The sequence below is a fragment of the Columba livia genome, chromosome 2 (assembly GCF_036013475.1).
Source record: "Columba livia isolate bColLiv1 breed racing homer chromosome 2, bColLiv1.pat.W.v2, whole genome shotgun sequence".
Classification (NCBI taxonomy): Eukaryota; Metazoa; Chordata; class Aves; order Columbiformes; family Columbidae; genus Columba; species Columba livia.
In genome coordinates this window covers 5,849,535-5,857,053 of record NC_088603.1, presented here as the reverse complement: position 1 = coordinate 5,857,053, position 7,519 = coordinate 5,849,535, and the positions used below count along the sequence as shown (strand labels likewise).

General features: G+C 52.9%; 1 protein-coding gene across 2 annotated transcripts in view; it reads left to right on the top strand.

Annotated features, from left to right (window-relative positions):
- The first annotated feature begins 3,012 nt into the window (after positions 1 to 3,012).
- LOC102088147 (mitogen-activated protein kinase kinase kinase 3) overlaps positions 3,013 to 7,519 on the top strand; it is a 91,104-nt gene continuing 86,597 nt past the window's right edge. For both annotated transcript variants that reach the window (XM_065050354.1, XM_065050352.1), the window contains exon 1: positions 3,013 to 3,163. The gene's annotated coding sequence lies outside the window, so the exon portion shown is untranslated. The remainder of the gene's footprint in view (positions 3,164 to 7,519) is intronic.

The window sequence follows — 7,519 nt, the reverse complement described above, 5'->3', positions numbered from 1 at the left end:
ACACAGGAGGTTCCATCTGAACATGAGGAGAAACTTCTTTCCTTTGAGGTGCCAGAGCCTGGCCCAGGCTGCCCAGAGAGGCTGTGGAGTCTCCTTCTCTGGAGACATTCAAACCCAGCTGGACACCTTCCTGTGTGATCTGCTCTGGTGACCCTGCTTGAGCAGGTGGGTTGGACTGGATGATCTCCAGAGGTCCCTTCCAACCCTGACCAGTCTGTGACTCTGTGACAGTTTGACACTGATTTAGAAAAGAAGAGAGAGGTAGAAGGTACAAGGTAGAAGGCACACCATGCCTGTTGTTCTCAGGGGCAGAGAACAGCCTCCCATCTATTTTATTTCCCCATATGAAGCTGCTACAACCACCCTCCGCAACACACTGGTTTCACCAGTGCTCTCCACTGGGCACTTTCTCCCAGGTTTTTGCTCCTCTCCAGAAATGTGAATGCTGTCAGCCAGTGTTTGTAGGAAAACACATGAAGAAGGAACACACCTCCGTCTGTTCTTCTGCCAGGCTTCGTAAATGTTTTCAAGAGCAACTCGAGAAGGCAGAATATGGGGGCAGATCCTTCGCACGCCCATCAACAGAGAGCTGTTGACATCAATGGAAACAGGCTTCACACACATGATGATTCTTGCATTGTTCAGGAACACCCTGGAGCTGAAATCCCCGCAGTGGGATTCCTGGGGCACCAAACACATTCAGAAAAGAAAAAACGCTTGGAAGGGGTTTTCAGCAGTAATTGGTGCTTGCCTGAGCCATGCCCATTAAAACCAAGTTTTAAAGGAGCTGCTTGTCGCTTAGTGCCTTATAATACCTGAAACTGAAGTCCTGTGCCCGGTTCCCAAGGTAAACACATGTGATTTATTTCAGAAAGGCATCTGCAGTGCAAGAATTCATTACATACATCCCAGATGGGCAGCAGCCAAAACATTTCAAATGTGCCAAGTTACCGGAATTTTATTAAAAAGCTGTAAGAGTTAGAGGGAAGGTGCAGAGAAAGGCAACCTCCTTCCCAAAGCCAGGTGGCTTAGGCTGGGCTTACGCTGCTTCCCAAACGGATGAGGCAAGTGGGAGTCAGAGGTTCCTTCCAGCAACAGCTCGGTTCCCCTGGATGCCTCTCCGTAAGCTGCAAAAATATTCTGAGGAGGGGGAGGGAGAGAAAAAAAAGAGTGAAACCTATTCAATTACATCAAGACCATGAAGGGCCCTAGGAAAATCATTTATGGAGTGAGGGAACTCGGAGCAGTTTGGGCTGGAGCCATCTGCTGTTATTTGGTATATACAGAATTGGTTTCTATGGATTTTATTAATAGGTCACGCGATTGTATACGAGGATGTGAGATTTGAATCTCTCAGGAGGGGTCCCTGGTTGGGGTTTCTATTGCCTTTATAGGCAACGGCTCAACATTTCTTGCAGCAGCAAGTCCTGAAAATCTTGAGAGGAATGAGTCCGGGTTTAAGATTCTGACCATTTTTTTCTCTCCCCCCAAAAAATCTTGAACTGACTTTGTTCCTGTTCCTCTCCACAACACATTTACTAAATGGAGAAACAGGGAAATAATCAGAAAAATATTATTACCTACTTTTTTCCATTGTGTATATGAAATTTCTCTCTTTCCCACCAGACTGGTACAAAACCCAAGTCCAATTTCCATCCATCTTTCAGGCACAAGGGCCTTAGCTCAGGGGTGAGTTTTGCCTTTGTCCCTCCCCATATGGAAAGTCAAGTCCAAAGGCACTTGGACACTCAAAGGACGGTTGGGACAGGCGGGTGTTGATTGGGGCAGCTGAGAGGTGGCTCTGCCTCCCATGGGGAGCTGCCCAAGGAGCTCTGAGCTGCTCTAGAGGGGAAGCTTGGACAACTGATCACAGCCCAGGAGCAGCTGAGAGCCTCTTCCCTCCCTTTGGTCTTAACTATGGCTCATTTTTGCTTCAGTTCCTCCCAAAAGAGGCAAAACCCAACCAAGGTATCAGAGAGCAATCCCTTCATCCCATCTTCACGTCCTGGTTGCATGGAAAGCTGGGTGCTGCAGAAAGCTACGCTGTGGCCAGGTGTCAGCAGCTTCTCCTGTGCTTCAACTCATGTGCTGGCCCAGGCTGGCCAGAGAGGTGGTGGATGAACCATCCCTGGAGACATCCCAGGCCAGGCTGGACGGGGCTCTGAGCAACCTGAGCTGGTGAAGATGTCCCTGCTCATGGCAGGGGTGGCACTGGATGAGCTTTGGAGGTCCCTTCCAACCCAAACTGTTCTATGATTCTGTGAAGCCCCATCTCCTGGAGTCAGGATGTTTCAACACAACTTTTCATCATCTGTTCTTTCAACTCAACCCTAAATGGGACAGTTTGGTCCCAGCTCCCAATTTCAGAAGGTCCCAGAGACCTCAGCAAGAGCTCAAAAGTCAACTTCCATCTGAAAGCAAAGGTAGAGGATCTCAAGGGTGGGTGTCAAGAGGATGGACCAGACTCTGTTCAGTGGTGCCCAATGACAGGATGAGGGGCAACGGGCACAGACCGAAACACAGGAGGTTCCATCTGAACATGAGGAGAAACTTCTTTCCTTTGAGGTGCCAGAGCCCTGGCCCAGGCTGCCCAGAGAGGTTGTGGAGTCTCCTTCTCTGGAGACATTCAAACCCACCTGGACACCTTCCTGTGTGATCTGCTCTGGTGACCCTGCTTGAGCAGGTGGGTTGGACTGGATGATCTCCAGAGGTCCCTTCCCACCCCAACCACTCTGTGACTCCGTGATCCTGTGTGGTCCAACCGGGGTGGTCCCGGCTGCGGGACCTGGGGGGGCTGCACCGACACCGAGCGGGGCTGCGGGACCGGCTGCGAGTGCCCCCCAGCTCCCCGTTCCCCTCTGGCCGGACCCCTCTCCGCGGGGCCGCCCCCCAGCGGCGCGGCGCAGCACCTCCCCCTCGTACCGCCCACTCAGTGGGTGGGGCGGGGCCGTCCCGTCTCGCCCCGCCCCCTCCCCGCTCAGTCGCCATCCCATTGGCCGTGGCGGCTCCTACGTCACCGCTTCCTCCCGCTTTTGTGCACCGCCCCGCGCCCCCTCGCTCCCGCTGCTGAGCCGAGCGGAGCCGAGCGCAGCCGATCGGAGCCGAGCGGTGCTGCCGCGGTTCTTCGGCATGTCCCTCCGCGGGTAGCCGCGCTGCCGGACCGGTAAGTCTTTCCTGGGGGACCGGGAGCTCCGCGGGCGGTAGGTTCCCGCACCGGTGCGAGGGTTTGTTTCGTTCTTTTAATTATTTTATTGTATTTTTTTTGTTGTTTTTCGTGGCGGTGACCGAGAGTTTTGCAGCCGGTGGCGTTTCTTCCCTTTCCTCCCTCTTCTGGTCCCTCCAGGCAGGTCGCTCGGTGGGTGGTTTGGGGAGCTGTGGGGAGGTCGGAACGGCTCCCCAGGAGGGGGTGTGGGGAACTGGGAAAAACCTTCCCCCCCGCTTTGGGGATTTACCTTTCACGGCACAGCTCTCGCCTTGTTTCATCGTGCTCGGTTTCGGCTGCATAAACTGTTTTTCCCAACCTGGGGCAGCCTGTCCCTGACAGCGAGCGCCGGGATTAGACCCGAACACCCAATATCGGGGCGCGTTAAACTATGGATTGTATGGGTACATTACTGGCTGCAGTCGCTTGCATCCTGCTTCTGTGGAAAGAATCGCATCCATGCCAGGGAGCTGCGCGAATGCCCGGCCAACCCTCGCCCTCCAGCTTCACCGTGAGCAAAGTCCTCCCTGTGCAGTGTCCCGAGCGGTGAGGATGGGGAGGAAGGCTCTGCGGTGGGCACAGGCTCCCATGGCCGAGGGGAAGCTGTACCCGCATGGCGTGAGTGACCTCAAGCTGGATTTCCACCTGGATGGAGCGAGCGGCTGTTGTGGGGAACCCTGTCACAGCTTGGGGTGATGCTCCAGGAGGATTTGTTCTGCCGGCACCGAACTTCAGCCCCTCCACGGCTGGGTGGGGAGTGGAGGTGGGAGCCGTGTGCCAATGCGAATGGGTGTGCGCCAGCGGGCTCGTCAGGTTGTGCATGGCGGCCAAAAACGTCCCTCTGCCCCGATGCAGTTTGGAGAGCTGTTTCCCCTTTGGCTGCTGCTTTTATCCTCAATTCCTGTCTTGTAATCCAGTGGTTTTTGGAAGTAGAGCTGCTCCTGTTTGGCGCAGGGTCTGCATGTGTTGCCAGTGCATGGACTGGAAATCTGGGCTCACTTGGGAATTTGGAGGTTTGGGATTTGTGCGGAGTTTAAGTGATTCTGGGGATTTCCAGGGTCAAGCTCTTTTGCCTCATAGGTGAGTGTAAGTGGTTTGGGAGAATTCCCTTCTCTGGAGCCTTGTGAATTCATTTCCAGTCTGACACGTGCGATTTGGAGCGCTGTGCAGGATTTGTACCCAGAGTGCAGCTCTTGGAGCCTATCCTCAGGAGTGTGGGAGATGGGGGCTTGCCCATGACTACCTGTGCCTTGTGACAGCTTTGGCAGGTGGTCCAGTTTCCAGAACTCTTAATTTGACATTAATTATAACCCAGGGTTCAAGGTTTCCCAGGGCTCTTGCAGATTCGGGGCATGCCTCTGCAGCAGAAGGAAGGTTTCATAGCTTGTAAAAGCTTCTCTGTTGGAGGGAGGACATGAGGCTACATGGGCTGCCAGTCTAGTGGGATGTGGATTTAGAGGCTCTTTTATACCTTCCTTGTCTAAACCAATTTTGGTATTGCAGCTTTTTCTATGGGTCTTAAATCTTCGTCAGAAACCCACAGTTCAGGTCAACGTGTGCTGATGGGTCACGCATTTATTTTTTGGGGTGCTATTGAAGAGCTGTAAAAGAGTCTAGTGTTTCATCCAGCACGGAGAGGACTGCATTGTGCAGAGCCAGCGATTGCAGCAGCTGGAGGAGCACAGTCCTTTCTTCATCCCTTCCGAAATGTCACTATCACTTGGTGATGCTTTGCCAATTTGCTGTGCAGCTTGGAGTTGAGGCGTTTTCTGTATTTTCCCATTGGAGGGTGCCGGTGGGGGTGACACGGTGTGTCTGGACCCCGGCAGAGCGGGGGACACACCATGCAGCTGCAGTGCTGAGGGTGGTGTGTGTCCAGCCCTGCTCCCCCAGCTGGATGTTGGCACCCGTGTGAAAGCTGGCAGGATTTTCCGTACTGGGTGATCTGGCCCTGCTGTTGGAGACCTGCAGGTCGAGGCTGGAGGGAAGTGAGTCAGGGTTTGCTGTTACAAGGGAAATCTTTTATTAGACTGCTCGGTGCGCGCAGGCTGGCTTTGGAGCCTGGATGTGGTTCTTACGGTCACGGTGTAGTGGCAGTGTTAGGTTAACGGTTGGATCTGATGATCTTGCAGGTCTTTTCCCACCAAAGTGATTCTGAGATTCTGTGATGAGCCTGTTGTAGAAGCAGCAAACCTCAGAGCTCAGCATTAGGAGACAGCAATTCCTCCTGGTTTACCTTGGCTCTTCTAGCCAAGGAGATCAATGGGAAAGGGAGGAGGAAATAAGTGTTCAACCACAGTTCAGCCACATCATCTGATCTAAGGAAACATGTTTTCTCTTGCTACATATCTCTGGGCTTTTTGACATCCCAAGATGCAGCACAGGAGAGGGACACACAGCCCATGTTCCAGCCCGTCTTGGGGTGGCTGATGGACAGTAAGAGGCTGCTGGGCTGTCACCTCCAGCCCCTGCCCTGCACGGAGCACAGGCCAAGCACGATGCGCGCAGAGATGTGCAGAATGTCAGCTGTGCACCGGGGAGATGGAAAATGCATTACGGAGCCATAAGAGGAATATGGAATTCCACTCTTTAAATTTATGTCCTTGGGGCACTTTTTAGCCAAGCTATAAATGGCCTGCTGATCCTGAACCTGGTGGGTTCACCCTCAGTCCCCAGACTTTTATTTTCTCATTATTTAAGCTTTGCAAAGGGAAATGGGCGACCAGGAGGTTTCGGTGGGTCCCTCTGGTGAGCAGTTCCCCATCCCTGCGTGTGGTCACGCATGTTTTTCTTCTTGGTGCCTTTTCTTCCTTTGAGTGCCATTTGCTGGGATGGTGAGTGTTTTCTCAAGCCCGAAACACGCTGTCTCTGTGGTCTTGCCCTATACCCTGTGCGACATGAGCCTTTGTCTGATGTGGTGAACACTGCGGTGAGCGTCATACACAGAAGTGCTTTTCTGTCCAGAGGTGTGGGCGAGCACGTGTGAGTGTGGACGTGTGGGCATTATTGTTTGTTTTCTGTCTGTCCTTGCAATTCTGATCTAGTCTGGCTAAGTAATCTTCCTATGAGTTGCTAAAATACCCCCAGTGTCCAACCTAATCAGTCTGTCCCAGCTCATCTTTAATTAAACAGGAGAAATTAAAAGCAAATAATTTTAAAGCTGTTCGCTGTAGAACATGGATTGCATGGGAAAGGGGAGCAAGGAAAGAATGCTGTAATGCGGCTAGTGAAGAATTTTGGGGCTGCAGGCTGGGGGTACATGGCTCCCTGCTTTGTTTCAGTGCTGGGGCTGTTGCTGCAGAAGCTTTCCCTGCAGCCACAGGACTTGGGGACAAGCTGAACCCAGGATGGTGGAAGATGCAGCATCCTATGGAGGATTTTAGCCCAAAACTGGCTCACCTGGTGCTGCAGTGCTTGTGGTGAAAGGGTTTGGTGAGCTGGCGGGGTGTGTGTTCACAGTTGAGCCCTGTTTGCGGCTCCTTGCTCTGCTTCCCTGTCCCTGTGACCCGCTGTGGGGACGTGCTGTTGATCGTCATCGCTGTGTCAGGTCTTGGGTGCCACGTTCTGTTCTTGAAGCAGGGATTCCTGTGAAGGATAGCCAGGAGGTTTGACCTTGACTTTCTGAAGCTTTTACAAGTCAATGGTGACTTGTACTCAACAAAAGAGGTGGATTCAGCTCCTAAATGCATTCCCCAAACACTTTTCATATCCTGGAATATCCTAATGTAAATGCTAGCAGAAGCCATGGAATCACAGAGTGGTTGGGGTTGAAGGGACCTCTGGAGATCATCCAGTCCAACCCACCTGCTCAAGCAGGGTCACCAGAGCAGATCACACAGGAAGGTGTCCAGGCGGGTTTGAATGTCTCCAGAGAAGGAGACTCCACAACCTCTCTGGGCAGCATGGGCCAGGCTCTGGCACCTCAAAGCAAAGGAGTTTCTCCTCATGTTCAGATGGAACCTCCTGTGTTTCAATCTGCGCTTGTACTGCATCCTGTTGTTGGGCACCACTGAAAAGAGACCAAGGGACTCCAAATTTAGTTGAAATCTGTAGTAGGCTGCAGCCTGTCCTGCTCTCCTGAGTTGCAACCCAAGTTGGCCACCATTTCATGCAGAACGAATAGTTGCTTCTGTGAAAGCTCCCTATGTTTTATACTCGCAGCTCTCTGCAAGGTGATCTGGAGCAGCCTTGGGGAAGAGAAGCCACAGCAGCAATGAAACCCAGGGTGGAGCTGGGCCAGGGTTTGGCTCGGCACTGTGAAAGCTGCGTGGGACAAAGTCCGGTTGGCAGCACGCGTTGTGTGCCGTGCCCGGCGCC